Source organism: Mobula birostris, chromosome 30 (genome assembly GCF_030028105.1).
Source record: "Mobula birostris isolate sMobBir1 chromosome 30, sMobBir1.hap1, whole genome shotgun sequence".
NCBI lineage: Eukaryota > Metazoa > Chordata > Chondrichthyes > Myliobatiformes > Myliobatidae > Mobula > Mobula birostris.
In genome coordinates, this window is record NC_092399.1 from 33942580 (window position 1) to 33960066 (window position 17487).

The following is a 17487-nucleotide window of genomic DNA, read 5'->3' on the forward strand; positions in this document are numbered from 1 at the left end:
TCCCCCACCCCCAACCATGAGCAACCCAGATGATGTCAAGGACAAGTTCAATGAAAAAATGAACTCAATTGTTGCTACTAGTCCCAAAGTGGTCATCCTTGGTGACTTCAATACAAGAGTGGGCCCTGACAGCATCTCCTGGGATGGAGTCGTTGGAAAATATGGTGTTGACTACTGCAACAGCAACAGTCTCCTACCAGTCCAGATACGTGTCGAACATGAATTGTTGGTCTTCAACACCGTCTTCCACCTTCCCTGCCACAACAGAACTTTGCAGATGCGTTCCCCCCTCTAAGCACTGGTTTCTAATTGACAACAGCATCGTCAGGAAGAGAGGCAGGCAGGACGCAAGGGTGACAAAATTGACATGCGGTGCTGAATGCTGGACAGACCACCACCTCATCGTAAACTGAACGTCCACATCCAGCCCAAGAGATGCCCACAAGGAAAGAAAGCCACAAGATAACTGAACAGCAGCAACATAAAGCAGTCTTCTGTTGACACTCTGGAAGACCACTTGAACTCCATCCCTCTGGACAATCGGAATGTGAAAACCGCTTGGTTAACCAAGTGCTGGTCTACGACACTGCTTCACAGATCCTGGGGCCTGCTACCAGAAAGTATACGGGCTGCTTTGATGAAAGCTGCCTCAACGTCAAACAACCGCTGAATGAGAAACATAGTCTCCTCAAGGCTTTCCTCAGTGACCCTGTCCATTTCAAAGAAGGATGCCTTCAGAAACATAGGACAACACCAGCTGTGAGAGGTGCAGGATTCCTGGCTGAGCAATAAAGCTGATGAGATGCAGGTGTATGCAGATAGGCAAGATTTTAAGAACTTCTACGCTGTACTAAAAAAAAGTCCATGGCCCCACATCATCTGGATCATCCGCTCTCCTTAGTGCTGATGGGAACATGCTGATCATGGACAGAGAGAACATTCTTCATTGGTGAGCTGAGCACTTTAAGAATATCTGTATCGTCCTTCGTCTCTAAGTGATGAAGCCATTGTTTGCCTGCCCCATGTACCTGTCAGTGAAGCACAGGATAGGCCCAGAAACTGATATATCAGCTCTCTAGTGGCAAAGAGCTTGGATCAGACGCAACACCAGCTGAGGCCTACAAGGAAGGTGGTGCAGCTCTTCCAAATCATGTGGCAGCAAGAGACAACTCCACAGCAATTTAAAAATGCTCCCTTCATCCATCTGCACAAACAACAGGGAAACCAGCAACCAGTAATAACTATCAGGGAACACACATGCCGGCTACTGCAGCCAAGGTCTTCACCAAGATTCTTCTCGACCACCACATATCACATCTCGACCAGGGACTCCTACCAGAGAGCTAGTGTGGATTCTGGAAAGAGCATGGGACTACCAACATGGTGTTTGCTGCAAGAGAAACGTCAGGGGCAAACGCTGTGTTAATTTGATGAAGGGCTTTGACGCTGTTAGCAGGGAGGGTCTGTGGAAGATCATGGCCAATTACGGATGCCCACGGAAATTCGTCACCACGGTGCCACAATTCCATGATGGCATGCGCGTGAGAGTTCAGGACAATGGCGAGACGATCCAAGCTTTTCCCTGACTTAAATGGGATCAAGCAAGGCTGCGTTGTGGAGCCAAGCTATTCAGTTTTCTGTTGTCTTCAGAGATGGCGATGTGGGCTTTGGCATCAGATTCCACAATGATGGGAAATTGTTCAACCTCAGGAGGCACCAAGCAAAACCCAAGGTTATGGCAGATAGCATCAGAGACTTCCTTTTTGCTGATGAAAGTGCCCTCAATGCTGGTTCAAAAGATGATATGCAGTGCTGAGTCGACAAGTTTGCTGATGTGTGTATCATCGACACCAAGAAGACTGAAGCCGTGCATCAGCCAGTTCCAGGAAATCATACGCTGAGCCAAATGTTACAATCAATGGTCAAAGACTCGGCCCGGTGAACAGGTTCACATATCTTGGCAGCACACTGTCCCAGAACATCGTCAATGATGATGAAATAAAAGCCAGGATCGCCAAAGCAAGCGTAGCATTGGGCAGACTTTGTACCGAGCTCTGAGATGCAGAGGCACAAGTCTCCAGACAAAGCTGAAGGTGTACAGGGCCATAGTCCTTCCCAATCTGCTTTACAGCTGAGAAGCATGGACACTGTACCAACACTGTACATGCCAAGACACTAAACCATTTGCACACGGTCTGCCTTCAGAAAGTGCCTCCAACATCAAGTGAGAAGACAGGATCCCCGACAATGAAGCACTTCCCAAGGTGGGCCTGCCCAGTATCTACGCTATCCTGATACAGTCCCTGTTACACTGGGCAGGCCATGTAGCTCATATGCCAGACCATAGGCTGCCTCAGAAACTGCTTTACAGTGAACTACAGAAAAGAACGCGTTCCCATGGACCCAAAGGAAATGCTATAAAGGCATCCTGAAAACTTTGCTATAAAAGTCTTTGGCACCAACCCAGGCACACGGTAACATATCACAGGGATATGGTTGAGTGGCACTCCTCCCTCCATAAGGGGGCAGTGACACATGAGGCAAAAAGGACAATTATAGCAGTGATACTGCCAAAGAAATTTGAGCATGGGTAGGCCTCCGCAGCCACAGACCAGTCCAGCACCTACAAATCGCAGATGACGAGAGTAGTTTTTATTGTTGCATGATGGACAAACAATAAGCTACCTTATGTATTTATTGTGTTTTTTTTTTAATTATTGTGTTCTTTATCTTGGTGTGTTTTGTTGTGCTGTATTGGATCTGAGTAACAATTAACTTGTTCTCCTTTACACTGTGTACTGGAAATTATACTAAACAATCTTGAATCCTCAATCTTCAATCTGGTAGGAGAGAAGAGTGGACCATTAGAGAAAATGAAGGAGATGGAGAACCAGAGGGAGGTGATGGGCAGGGCAGAAGACAGGAGGAAGAGTAAGAGGGGAGCCAGAATGTGAAATGGGAAAGGAGAGAAGTGGAGGTGAAGAGAAATTACCAGAAGTTAAAGATATTGATGTTCATGATTAGCCAGTCTGTTAGGTTCCTGTTGGTCAACTTAGTTTTTGTGTGAACCACCACCCAGAGATCAGAGATCCTCTCTGCCCAGGCCATGCCCTTTTCTTGCTGCCTTCATCAGGAGGAAAGTACAAGAGTCTCAGGACTCACACCACCAGCTCCAAGAACAGTTACTACCCCTCAACCGTCAGGCTCCTGAACAAAAGGGGATAACTACACTCACTTGCCCATCCATTCAGATGTTACCACAACCAATGATCTCTCTTTATCTTGCTATTTCATGTTCTCGTCATTTATTGTTATTTATTTATATTTGCATTTGCACAATTTGTTGTCTTCTGCTCTCCGGTTGATCTTTCTATAGGTTCGCTGACTATGCCAACAGAAAAATGAATCTCAGGGTTGTACGTGGTGACATGCATGTACTTAGATAGTAATATTTAGTTTGAACTTTGAATCTACTGATCACTAAAATTCAAATAGGATAAACTAGCTAATATTAAAATCTAGGGCCAAGTAAGAGAGTTGTTTTGTTCCCTGGACCTCTAGGATGTGGCAAACCAAGTGTGGACATCGAAACAGCTAGACATGATGAGTAATCACCAACATTGGGCAATCTTAAAAGAGAGGGAACAGTTAACTTCCGTCATTTCCTGGTTCATTATCCCTTCCAGTAACAAAAACAAGTTCTGTTCTTAAACTCAAACTAAATTATGAATGAGCTCCATAAATAGAGAACTTGCATCAGACTGACCTACTGACTCATAAATCATTTTTGCACCAACTATCTGGAGATAAGTAACGCACACAAAATGCTGGAGGAACTCAGAAGGTCAGGCAGCATCCATGGAAAAGAGTAAACAGTCGACGTTTTGGGCCGAGACCCTTCGTCAGGACTTCCGGAGATAAAGTGGAATCCTTTAACCTCACGTGCATGGCTGCAAGACATGGGTGGAACTGAATTGACACGACTGGCAGGTACTGTGTCCTCTTCACAAACTCTGGGAAGCAACTTGTTACCTTACCAGCGTTTCAAGTGTCCAGTAACAAGGAACAAAATTTAGCACCACCCCCCAGCCTTCTCAGGCATTCTCTTCAGGCTTTAACTGGCTAGGTTTAGGAGTTCTCCCCCTTCAAGGGGCGTCACTAGAATGCATTTCTGATCTTTATTATATGCAATGATAGGGGTTTACTGAATGTAAACCGACCAAAGTGTTCCCTGCGTTACAACATTAAAAATTCTTCGGAAAGTTCTTCTTTCATCGCCGAGTGTCCCCGAGGTCATTCAGACTGCTAAATGAGCACAAGCCATTTGTTTCCCTTTTTGGGTTGGCAGGCAGTGGGATTGGAATCCACTCCTGGATAGGAACATTGGAAGCTAAGCTGGCAACGTTACATTCGCTGGAGCCCAGGGGAAGGTGAAAGGTCCAGATCCCAAGGCCCCAGAGGAAATTTTAGGCAACTTTCCATCCTCTCATCTAAGCACTCACAATCTAGATTATAACAAAAATGAGGCTGGAGAAATAATAACAGGGGACAAGGAGACGGCAGATGAACTAAATGAGTATTTTGCATCAGTCTTCACTGTCAAAGACACCAGCAGTGTGCCTGATGTTGTAGTGTGTGAAGGAAGTGAAGCAGGTGCAGTTGCTATTATAAGAGGGAAGGTGCTCAAAAAGCTGAAAGACTTAAAGGTACATAAGTCACACGGACCAGATGAACTGCACCCTTGGGTTCTGAAAGAGGTAGCGTTAAAGAGATTATGGTGGCATTAGCAATGATCTTTCAGAAATCATTGGACTCTGGCATGGTACCAGAGGACTAGAAAATAACAAATGTCACCACACTCTTTAAGAAAGGAAGAAGGCAGCAGAAAGGAAATTATAGACCAGTTAGCATGACCTCAGTGATTGGGAAGACGTTAGAGTCAATTATTAAGGATGAGGTGATGGAGTAGTTGGTGACACAGGACAAGATAGTACAAAGTCAGCATGGTTTCCTTCATGGAAAATCCTGCCTGACGAACCTGTTGGAATTCTTTGAGGAGATTACAAGTAGGATAGATAAAGGGATGCAGTGGATGTTGCATATTTGGACTTTCAGAATGCCTTTGACAAGGTGCCGCACATGAGGCTGCTTAACAAGTTAAGAGCCCATGGTATTACAGGAAAGTTACTAATATGGTTAGAGCATTGATTGATTGGTAGGAGGCAGCGAGTGGGAATAAAAGGTTCCTTTTCTGGTTGGCTGCCTGTGACTAGTGGTGTTCTGCAGGGGTCGGTGATGGGACCGCTTCTTTTTATGCTGTATATTAATGATTTTGATGATGGAATAGATGGCTTTGTTGCCAGGTTTGCAGATGATATGAAGATTGGTGGAGGGGTAGATAGCATTGAGGAAACAGGTAAAATGCAGAAGGACTTAGACAGTTTAGGAGAATGGGCAAGAAAGTGCCAAATGAAATACAATGCTGAAAAATGCACGGTTATGCACTTTGGTAGTAGAAATTAATGTACAGACTATTTTCTAAACACGGAGAAAATCCAGGAATCTGAGATGCAGAGGGACTTGGGAGACCTTGTGCAGAACATCCTGATGGCTAACTTGCAGGTAGAGTTGGTGGTGAGGAAGGCATATGCAATGTTAGCATTCATTTCCAGAATACAAGAGCAGGGCTGTGATGCTGAGGCTTTATAAGGCACTGGTGAGTATTGTGCACAATTTTGGGCTCCTCATCTTAGAAAAGATGTGCTGGCATTGGAGAGAGTCCAGAGAAGTTTCACAAGAATGATTCCAGGTGTGAAAAGGTTACCATACGAGGAATATGATGGCTCTGGGTCTGTACTTGTTGGAACTTAGAAGGATGAGGGGGAGATCTCATTGAAACCTTTTGAATGTTGAAAGGCCTAGACAGAGTAGATGTGGAAAGGATGTTTCCCATGGTGGGAGAGTCTAGGACAAGAGGGCACAGTCTCAGGATAGAGGGGCCCCTTTCAAAACAGATGCGGAGAAACTTCTTTAGCCAAAGGGTGGTGAATTTGTGGAATTTATTGCCATGGGCAGCTGTGGAGGCCAGGTCGTTGGGTGTACTGAAGGCAGAGATTGATAAGTTCTTGATTGGGGATGGCATCAAAGGTTACAGGGAGAAGGCTGGGGAGTGGGGCTGAGGAGGGGAAAAGAGGGTCAGCCATGATTGAATGGTGGAGCGGACTCAATGAGCCAAAATGGCCTAATTCTGCTCCTATGTCTTATAGTCTTATAATGTTTTGTATAAAATTTACCCATCTTCTTCATTCCTCTGTTACCGCTCATTCAGAAGCCTCACCGACTTATACCTTAAATCCATCGATCTGCTTGTTTTATTGTCCACCTCTGGGAGATTGATTCACAACTGGGTGGGAGGCCACTGCGACTGCTTTCCTTTGGAGGACAATGCACAACTTGTGTGTGTGTGTGTGTGTGTGTGTGTGTGTGTGTGTGTGTGTGTGTGTGTGTGTGTGTGTGTGACATGGTTGGACATGCGAACAGGGTCATTCATCTTGGGCCTTTGGGTATGAACCCCAGTATCCTTCTGCTCCTCCTCATTGCTAAGATTCCTGCCACTAACCCTGCATTCTGCTTTCAAATTCAACCCTCCAAAGTGAGACTGTACACACTTTCCTGGGTTGATCTCCCTCCGCCACTTCTCACCCAGGCTCGGCATCTTGTCAATGTCCCATTGTAACCCACGGCAACACTCCACAATATTGACAACTCCAACAACTTTGGACATCTGCAGTGTAGTACTGCGGGAGTGGGATGGGGTGGGGGAGGGGTCAGCACTGGTCTTTGAGGTAGACATCCAATGCGATATTATGGGCTTGTACAATCTAGTTGTTATAGGACCATGTGAGCCAAGAGCAGAATTATGGTTTTGGGCCCATCGAGTCTGCTCCACCATTCTGTCATGACTGATTCATTATCCATGTCAACTTCATTCTCCTGCCTTCTCCCCGTAACCTTGATGCCTGAATAATGAAGAACCTGTCAACTCGACCTTAAATATACCCAATGACTTGGCCTACACAGCTGTCTGTGGCAAAGAATTCCACAGATTCACTACCCAATGGCTAAAGAAATTCCTCCGCATCTCTGTTCTAAATGGATGTCCCTCTGTTCTGAGAATGTGCCTTCTTGTCCTACATCCCACACTATAGAAAACATCCCCTCCACATCCACTCTATCCAGACCTTAGATATCAGTGAGATCACCTTCATTCTTCAAAACTCCAGCAAATACAAGCCTAGAGCCATCAAACGTCCCTCATTTGTTAACCCTTTCATTCCTGGAATCATTCTTGTGAATCTCCTCTGGACTCCCTCCATAAAGGGCCCAAAACTGCTCACAATACGTGGTCTGACCAATGCCTTATAAAGCCTCAGCATTACACACCCCTCCTTTAGCATTCCAGCCCTCTCAAAGTGAACGGTAACAATGCATCGCCTTCCTTATCACTGACTTAACCTACAAGTTTAACATAGAAATCTACAGCACGTTACAGGCCCTTCGGCCCACAATGTTGTGCCGACCATGTAACCTACTCTAGAAACTGCCTAGAATTTCCCTTCCACATAGCCCTCTATTTTTCTAAGCTCCATGTACCTATCTAAGAGTCTCTTAAAACACCCTATTGTATCTGCCTCTACCACCTTCACTGGCAGTTTGTTCCGCACACGCACCACTCTCTTTACCTTCAGAGAATCCTGCACGAGGTCTCCCAAGTCCCTCTGCACCTCTATTTTCTAAAATTTCCCCCATTTACAAAACACTCCAGGCCTTTATTCCTTCTGCTAATGTGCATGGTCATACATGTCCCTGCAAGATATTCCATTTCCACTTCTTCGTCCATTCCCCCAATCTGTCTAAGTCCTTCTGCAGACACCCTGCTTCTTCAACACTATGTCCTTCCAACTATCTTAGTATCATCCACAAATCTGGCCACAGAGCTATCAATTTCTTCATCAGCGTTATTAACATATAACGTGAAAAGAAGTCGTCCCAACACTGACCACTGTGGCACACCACTATTCACAGACAGCCAACCAGAATTGACCCCTTTATTCCTGCCAGTCAGCCAATCTTCTCTCCATGCTATTACCTGTCCCATAATACCATGCGCTCTTATCTTATTCAGCAGCCTCATTTTCAGCACTGTGTCAAAGCCCCTGAAAATCTAAGCTAACAACTTCCAGTTGTTCCCATGAAGGAACGCGGAAGGTGTGCAAACTCCATACCAACAGGACTTGAGGTCAGGATCAAAGGTGGGTCACTGGAACTGTGAGGAAGTAACTCTGCTCGCGGTACTGTGCAAGAGATTTCTTTAATTTCCGAATCATTGAGTAGGCACAGTAAAGATCAATTTATATTCGTGGTAAAGTTGAGTTCACACCCAAAATCCTAGTTCCCTTGCTGATCAATACTCACACTCTTACCCAGCTAATTCATTGCCATTTTCTGCTTTACTTGTGTACAAATACAGGACAAACAAAGCTCAGAATATGAAAAGGGGTGTCACCCAAGTAGCAAGGACTAGAGGCAAGCTTGCTATTGCAGACTTGGCACTCTATACACCGTTATATGATACCCTGTACAGTAAGCAGTAAGACTCAAGTCTCTCTGCCTCCCGTCACTGGTCAGCTCTCCTGAGCAGGACTATCATTTCCAAGCCTTTACTAAATTCAGCTTTACCAATTAGTTTGTTAATTATACAGTTCCATCACACATCCCCAGAATGGATGAATATGTCTTATAGACACAAAAGGTCCTCTATGCTGAACCAAATTCAGAAAACTACCTGATTCCTTCCTTGTCACTATTTCGACTGAGTACCAGTTAAAACGTAGAAACATAGAAAACCTACAGCACAATACAGGCCCTTCGGCCCACAAAGCTGTGCGGAACATGTACTTACCTGAGGAATTACCTGGGGTTACCCATAGCCCTCTATTTTTCTGAGCTCCTTGTACCTATCCAGGAGTCTCTTAAAAGACCCTATCGTATCCACCTCCACTACCGTCGCCGGCAGCCCATTCCACGCACTCACCACTCTCTGCGTAAAAAACTTACCCCTGACATCTCCTCTGTACCTAATTCTAAGCACCCTAAAACTGTGCCCTCTCGTGCTGGCCCTGGGAAAAAGCCTCTGACTATCCACACGATCAATGCCTCTCACCATCTTACACACCTCTATCAGGTCACCTCTCATCCTCAGTCGCTCCAAGGAAAAAGGGCCAAGTTCATGCAACCTATTCTCATAAGGCATGCTCCCCAATCCGGAAAACGTCCCTGTAAATCTCCTCTACACTCCTTCTATGGTTTCCACATCCTTTCTATAGTAAGGCGACCAGAACTGAGCACAGTACTCTATGAGGTCTAACCAGGGTCCTATATATCTGCAACATTACCTCTCAGCTCCTAATCTCAATCCCACGCCAAAGCACTGTATGCTTTCTTAGTCATACCGAGAGCTCATTGAGAGAGATTGCCAAACATTGTACTAGGCAGCTTGTAACCATCATACACCATAGGACATCTTACTGAATTTAACTAAGGAAACATACAATAATTAGCCATCAGCTTCATTATAAGGAAATTATAGAGCCAATGAAATTACTAATATAGAGATGGTCGTCTAAGGTCACATGAAGGCACAGATTCACAGCCTTATTTTACAATCTTTCTCCATAATTGGCAATCAGACAAGATTCCAGCTCACGTACTTCAGAGCTACAAGCCCCTACATAGGCAGAGGGTGACTTACTGCCCAGTGTGGTGATGCCCCTTAGGATCGTGAGAATAAGCCTCACACAGAATGTTTTCCTCAGCCTGCATGTTTCCAGCATCTCCCACTGCTGCTTTTGTTCACAGTCCCTCTGTTGTTTTTCTTCGGATCGTCTTCTAAAGCACTTATTTATAGTTCTCATGGATAAGATACAGCCACTGTGGCAAGAGATTAATATAACGGGTGTAGAACATCCTTCATCAAAACCCCCCACCACGTGGTCCTTGCCATCTTCTTGCAGTTATCTTCGGGCAGAAGGTACAGGAGCCTAAGTCCCCTAATAAAAGCTCTTGGCCCAAAGCGTGGCAGGGCAGGCTGTGAAGAGAAAAGCCTCTCCATAGATGCTGCCTGTTCTGTCGAGTTCTTTTGTCTTTATGAGGTCTCAGGCCAGCAGAGTCAGGAACATCTACTTCCCTGCAACCATTCAGTTCTTGAACCACCCTGCAAAATCCTAATCCTATGCCCTACGCTTTAGCAACACCACCACTTTGCACTAAAATGGACTTTGTTTTATTGTGCACTAAGTGTGCTCTTTCTCATAAAAATATATAATTTACGTTAACTTATGTTTTCTAGTGAATGCTGCTTATCTGATCCGTGTGCCCGTGATGCTACTGCAAGTAAGTTTTTCATTGCCCCTGTGCCTACGTGTGCTTGTGCATATGACAATAAACTCCACTTCGAAAAATCTCAGTGTTCTATGTAATAATCAAATTTCATCTTGTCGCCATAACTTCTCCTCCGCTTCAGAAACCCTGAGTCTGCCCGATACTCCTTGAGTTTCTCCCAAGAGATACGTAGATGGGAAAGCCAAGTATAGGAAATGGAACTAATTTGGATGGGAACTTTGATAGATTATGAGAACACTCAGTCCTCTTTTATTGTCATTTAGAAATGCATACATGCATTAAGAAATGATACAATGTTTCTCCGGAGTGATATCACAGAAAACAGGACAAACCAAAGACTAGCACTGACAGAACCACATAATTATAACATATAGTTACAGCAGTGCAAAGCAATACCATAATTTGATGAAGAACAAACCATGGGCATGGTAAAAAAAAGTCTCAAAGTCCCCAAATCCCCGATAGCAGGCGGCAAATGGGAGAAACTCCCTGCCATAAACCTCCAGGCACCGTCAACTTGCCGATGCCTTGGAAGCAGCCGACCGCAGCCAGCACTGAGTCCGTCCGTCTGAAAATTTCGAGCCTCCGACCAGTCCCTCCGATACAGCCTCCCAAGCGCCATCCTCTGCTGAGCGCCTTCAACCTAGCCCCGGCTGCTGAAACAAGCAAAGCCGAGGATTTGGGGCCTTCTGCTCCTGAGATTCCGGTTACCACACAGCTGGTTGGCTGGTTTCCATGTTGTTTGAAGCTATGAGTCTCAACTTTACCCTCTCCCATTCTGCTTGTACTGCTGGGCCTTGTGTGGCCAGTGTGCACAGGAGAAGGAGAGATATATTGGTCATTATCAAGGGGTGAGAATACACTTGGCAGCTATGCTTGGGCCCACGTTCTAGTTGCCATGTATTCAGAGACTTTGCAGCGGGCAGGTGGAATGGGCACGCTGCAGGGCCACGTACTCGGGGAGGGCTTTGCAGTCAGTGAACGCGTCCCAGAGATACTTCCCGAAATGAGGAGATGGTTCAAGTCACCAAAGCAAAATATTGCAGAGCTTGTAGTAGAAGCAGAAAATGTTGTAAATTCTCAGCGGGTTAGGTCAGGAGGAGGAAAGTGGTTTAGATCTTGGATCAGTGACCTCACACCAGATTAAGCTTGCAATGCTTTTCTCTCCACAGCCTGACCTGCTACGTACCTCCTGCCTTTTCTTCTTCTTTAATTTATGGATTAATTTTCTGCCTGCAAAATTACAAACATTAAGTCAGCCATGTGATGCACATCTCTGAAGGTCGTCATTTTTACTTCAAGGTAAACCAGTTGGTCCCGGTTGTATATTTATTAAGTAGAAACCCTGTTTGTTTTAGAAGCAGCTGAAGTGGTGACCCTCAGAATGACATAGATTTAATTTTACAGCAGGGTAACAGGCCCTTCTAGTCCAATGAGCCCATGCCACCCAGTAACAGCTATGAGACCGAATAACCTGCTATGTATGTCATTGGAATGTGGGAGGAAACCAGAGCACCCGGAGGAAACCTGGGCAGCCACAGGGGGAATGTACAAATTCCTTACAGACACTAGTGGAAATTGAACACAGGTCACAGGCACTGTAAAGCGTCATGATAACATCTATGCTACTGTGCCAGTCAGCAGCTTCCTTGCAGTAACATTCCCAGCAACGTCCCAGGGCCAGACAGCAAGAGGGTATTAATATAGATGGCTCAAGCAGGGAAATACGGAGAATTCTGGAAATTGTAGACCCAGTGGTAGGGAAGCTACTGATGAAGGTTCTTGGGGATAGGATTTACACACCTTTGAAAAGGCATGACTGGACTGGAGATGAGCTTTGTGCAGGCCAGTTCACATCTTACCTGCTTGATGGACTTTTTTGAGGAGGTGATGAAGGTAGAACGGTGGATGTTGTCTATATGGACTTTAGTAGGGCGTTTGACAGGTAGGTGCTTGGTACCTTAATGTTATTATAGCCTTGGGTGGAAGTGGGGATAAGTTCCCACTACCTATTAGATACTCCCAATGGTATACGTCTCTAACAACCAGATCCAGCTCCTGGCCTTCGGAAGCGGCTTAGCTACGAAGCCCAGCAGAACTGTTTCTACTGACAGGAGAAAGGGTAAAGTCAGGTTACCGGTGCCTTAAAACCAGTCGCTTCAAACAGATGGGGTTTGTCAGCCATGGTTGGCAGCTCATGCAAGAGAAGGAAGACTGACCTCAGACCTCTGCTGCCTTGTGGCTATACTCACTCATGAGGAAGGCCTCAGGAGTAAACCCCAAGGAAAATCGAAAGCCAGAGTCCCTAAGGCAGTCATACGCTGAGTTCAACTCTGACTGGCGGCTCCTGTGATGCACTGGTGCCAAACTGTATCGGTCACAGCCATTCCGTTCGATTGATCCGCTGTGCGGAGAGGGGGAGCTGCTCGATGGGCAACAGCTTGTCCTCCATTTCATACTGCCTAGGCTTGCGTATCACCTGCACAACTGAGACGCAACAGCCATGGTCAACACCTGCCAGCCTTCGGTGAGGGCCTGCAGTATGTTCCCGTGGTAATGGTGGGGGCAAATACAATAGAGGCATTTCTGGAGCCCTTAGACTAGCAAGAGGATGTGCCGAGAATGGAGGGGCGTTGGCCATGTGCAGGCAGAAGGGATGAGTTTAGTTAAGTGTCATTTGCTTAATGAGTTTAGCACGAACATTGTGATTCCCATGCAATACTTTCTCTGTTCCATATGTTCTACATTGCCCGAAGCTTGGTCAAACCTTCAAGACAGGCAAGCTTTGAAGAACCATGTGAAAGAGGCAGAACTGAGACACAGATAGGTCTACCAGACCTTCAGGCTCAGACTGCCACAGGACAAAAAGAGCACTCTGAACAGGACCTCAAATGAGGGTGAGCTGGAGGACGAGAGCTTAATATTATGGCGTCCTGACAATAATCTTTCCCTCAATGCCAACAGTCAAAAGAGTTGGTCATTGACTTCAGGAAGGGACTCTTGACTTCACAATCTACCTCATTATAACCTTACATCTTATTTCCTGCCTGCACTTCACTTTCTCTGTAACTGTGACACTCATTCTGCATTCTGCTACTGTTTTCCCCTGTACTACCTCAATGTCGTGTCTGAACGGTATGCAAGAAAAGCTTTTCCCTGTACCTTGATACATGTGACAATATTAAACTAATTTACCAGTAAGATTCAAAACACAATTAATAATTATTTTAACGAATAAGGTCTTATCCACCACCTGTGAACAAACAGCATTTTAAATAACTCAAAACAACTGAATTTAGAATCCAAACAGAACTGCTACTCTGCCTCGTCCCATCAACCTGCACCTAGACCATAGCCCTCCATATCACTTCCATCCATGTACTTAACCATGCTTCTCTTAAATGTTGAAATCAAACACACTTTCACCATTTCCACTGGTAGCTCAAACCACAATCTCACCACCCCTCTGAGTGAAGCCCCCCCGCCCCCATTCCCCTTAAACATTTCATTTTTCACATGGCCTTTACCCATGGCCTGTAGTTCTTGTTTCTCCCAAACTCAGTGGTAAAAGCGTGTTTGCATTCCTCTCATTCTCCTAAACTTGAGGGAACAAAGCCCATACGTATTCAGTCTTTCCTGATAACTCAAGTTGTCAAGTTTTGGCACCATCTGATAATTTTTCTCCATGCTCCGTCAAACTTATTGATAGTTTCCTATAGGTAAAACTGCCCATAATACTCCAAGCGCAGTCTCACCAGCGCTTTATATATCTGCAGCACTACATCCCAACTCCTGTACTCAGTACGTTGATTTCTGAAGGCCAATGTGATGAAAGCTCTCTCTATCTGTGACGCCACTTTCGAGGAATAATGGATCTGTACTCTCATTTCCCTTTCTTCTACTGCACTGCTCCGTACTCTGCCATTCACTGTGTAAGTCCTCCCAAAGTGCAACACTTCACACTTGCCTGCATTAAATTCAATTGGCCATTTATCAACTCATTTTTCCAGCTGGTCCACATCCCACTGCAAGCTTTGATAGCCTTCCTCACGGTCCACTATGCCCCTGATCTTGCAAATTTTCTGATCCACTCTACCACGTTATTAAATTATTAGATTATGAGGACATGCAGTTCTCTTTTATTGTCATTTAGTAATGCATGCATTAAGAAATGATGCAATGTTTTTCCAGAATGATATCATAACATGACAAACCGACTTAAAAACTAACAAAAACCACATAATTATAACATATAGTTACAACAGTGCAAAGCAATACCGTAATTTGATAAGAACAGACCATGGCATGGTAAAAGTCTCAAAGTCTCTCGAAAGTCCCATCATCTCACACAGATGGTGAACCTCCAGCGCCGCAAACTTGCCGATGCAGCATCCTGGAAGCATCCGACCACAGTCCAACTCCGAGTCCATCCGAAAACTCCGAGCCTCCGACCAGCTCTCCGACACCAAGCACCGAGCACCATCTCTGCCGAGCGCTTCAACCCCGGCCCGGCAACAGGCGATACATAAAGCCGAAGATTTGGGGCCTTCATCTCCGGAGATTCTCGATCGCACAGTAGCAGCGGCAGCGAAGCGGGCATTTCAGAAGTTCCTCCAGGTGTTCCTCCGCGTTTCTCACGGCTGTCTCCATCAAATCCGGATTGTGCACAGCCCCCTAGTTAACATATATGATATTCATTCGGAACGGCCGCGCGCCCTGCGTCGCGCCATCTTCTCCTCCCTCCACAATGCCATATATGCCAGATCATTGATATAGATGACAAACATCTCCCACCACTCTCTGGGTTCTCCCGTGAAGCCAATATTGAACTGAGTTTATTACTTCATCCTGAATGCCAAGTGGCTGGACCAAGCTCTCATGCCGGTCTTTGTCAAAAACCTTGCTAAAGTCCGTGTAGTCAACATCTACTGCCTTTCCTTCATCAGCTTTCCTGATAACCTCCATAGTTAGATTCACCCTACCATGCACAAAACTATGTTGACTATCCCGAATCAGGTCCTGTCCATCCAATTATTTATACATCCAGTCCCTTAGAACACCTTCCAATAATTTACACACCACTGATGTCAGGCTCACCGGCCTATAATTTTCTGGATTATTCTCCGCGGTTTTCTTAAACAACAGAACAATATTAGTTATTCTCCAATCCTCCAGCACCTCATGCACGGTTAAGGATGTTTTAAATACCTCTGTTGGGCCCCGATTTCTGCAGTAGCCTACCACAACATCCAAGGGCACACCTTTTCAGGTCCTGTGGAGTTATCCACCCCAATTTGTCTCAAGATAGCAAGCACCTCCTCTTCTGTGAGTGGGATACAGTCTATGACCTTACTACTGCTTCCCTTCGGTTCTCCAGAATCTGTGTTCATTTCCCAACTAAATACAGTTGCAAAAAAAATCCAAGCAACACACATCAAAGTTGCTGGTGAATGCAGCAGGCCAGGCAGCATCTCTAGGAAGAGTTACAGTCGACGTTTCGGGCCGAGACCCTTCGTCAGGACTAACTGAAGGAAGAGTTAGTAAGAGATTTGAAAGTGGGAGGGGGAGGGGGAGATCCAAAATGATAGGAGAAGACAGGAGGGGGAGGGATGGAGCCAAGAGCTGGACAGGTGATTGGCAAAGGGGATATGAGAGGATCATGGGACAGGAGGTCCGGGGAGAAAGACAAGGGGGGGGGCGGGGAACCCAGAGGATGGGCAAGGGGTATAGTCAGAGGGAGAAAAAGGAGAGAGAGAGAAAGAATGTGTGTATATAAGTAAATAACGGATGGGGTACGAGGGGGAGGTGGGGCATTAGCGGAAGTTAGAGAAGTCAATGTTCTTGACATCAGGTTAAATTCCTTGTGTTTACGCAAAAAAATCCATGTGATTGTCCACAACCCCACGCTGATCTTCAAGAGGAACAATTTTGTCCTTTGCTTTCCTTTTCCCCTTAAATATCTGTAAAAGCCCTTGAGAGTCTCCTTCACTTTGTCTGCCAGAGCAACGGCACGTCTTCTTGTAAGCATCCTGAATTTCTTCTCAAGGGTTCTCTTGCACTCCTTATATTCCACAAGCACCTCATTTGTTGCTTGCTGACAATGCTTATGATGCACCTTCTTTACGCCCCAGTATCTCTCAACAATGCAGGTTCCCTAAACCTGTTGGCCTTGCCCTTCATTCTAACAGTGACATACAAACTCTGGCCTCTCAATCCTACACTTCCCAAAGCCTCCCACTTACCAAACAAGCCTTTGCCAGAAAACAACCCGGCCCAATCCACACTGGCGGGATCCTTTCTGGTGCCATTAAAATGGGCCTTTCTCCAGTTTAGAATCTCAACCTGAGGACCAGGCCTATACTTCTCCGTAATTCCACAGGTACTGAAGCCAATGCAATTATGATCGGGAGATCCAAACTGCTCCCTACACACCTGCCTCGTCTTGTTACCCAGCAGGAGATTCAACATTGTTGTCTCTCTAGTCGGACCTCTATATATTGGTTCAGGAAATTTTCCTGAACAGGAACTTCTGCTCACGTACAAATTGACTGGGAATATCACACTGTCCTTTTACAATGTGGGAGTTCCAATTACGATCAGCAATTGTTATCAACTTTTATATCATGTTTATGACTCTGCTGTGGTGTCCTTCATAGCTGGTCGATGACTAAGCTGTGTTTGTTAGAGAATAGCGGATCTTATCCCGCCGGTGGACAATGCGCTCGGCAAACACGCCGGCAATGACTAGGGATATGGGACGGGGCGAGAACTTTCAGGCAGCGATTAGCAGCCCGGGATCGCCATGCTCACGTCCTGGCTATTATGTGCAGACATTCTCGCTCTCGCTGCGTGTCCAGTGAGGAGATTTCCTGAGACTTCGCAAGCATCCGCACCAAAGTCGGGGGCGGGGTGAAATTAATGCAGAGCTCAGCCCCGGAAAGAGGGCGGCGCGGGCCAGGCACCGAGCTGGTCCCGGGAGCCCGGTGCAAGGAGAGAACGGGCTCGCTCCCGTGTACCCTCAGGGGG

At 45.9% G+C, this 17487-nt stretch overlaps 1 protein-coding gene and 1 long non-coding RNA gene across 2 annotated transcripts in view; one reads left to right on the plus strand and one right to left on the minus strand.

Annotated features, from left to right (window-relative positions):
• Window positions 1–17487, minus strand: part of LOC140190473 (potassium voltage-gated channel subfamily KQT member 4) — a 140132-nt gene that overhangs the window by 109553 nt on the left and 13092 nt on the right. The gene's annotated exons all lie outside the window — the stretch shown is intronic.
• On the plus strand, window positions 3839–11749 carry LOC140190608 (uncharacterized). The gene is made up of 3 exons (XR_011883648.1): window positions 3839–3990; window positions 10409–10452; window positions 11634–11749. It is a non-coding gene; the product is annotated as an uncharacterized lncRNA (long non-coding RNA).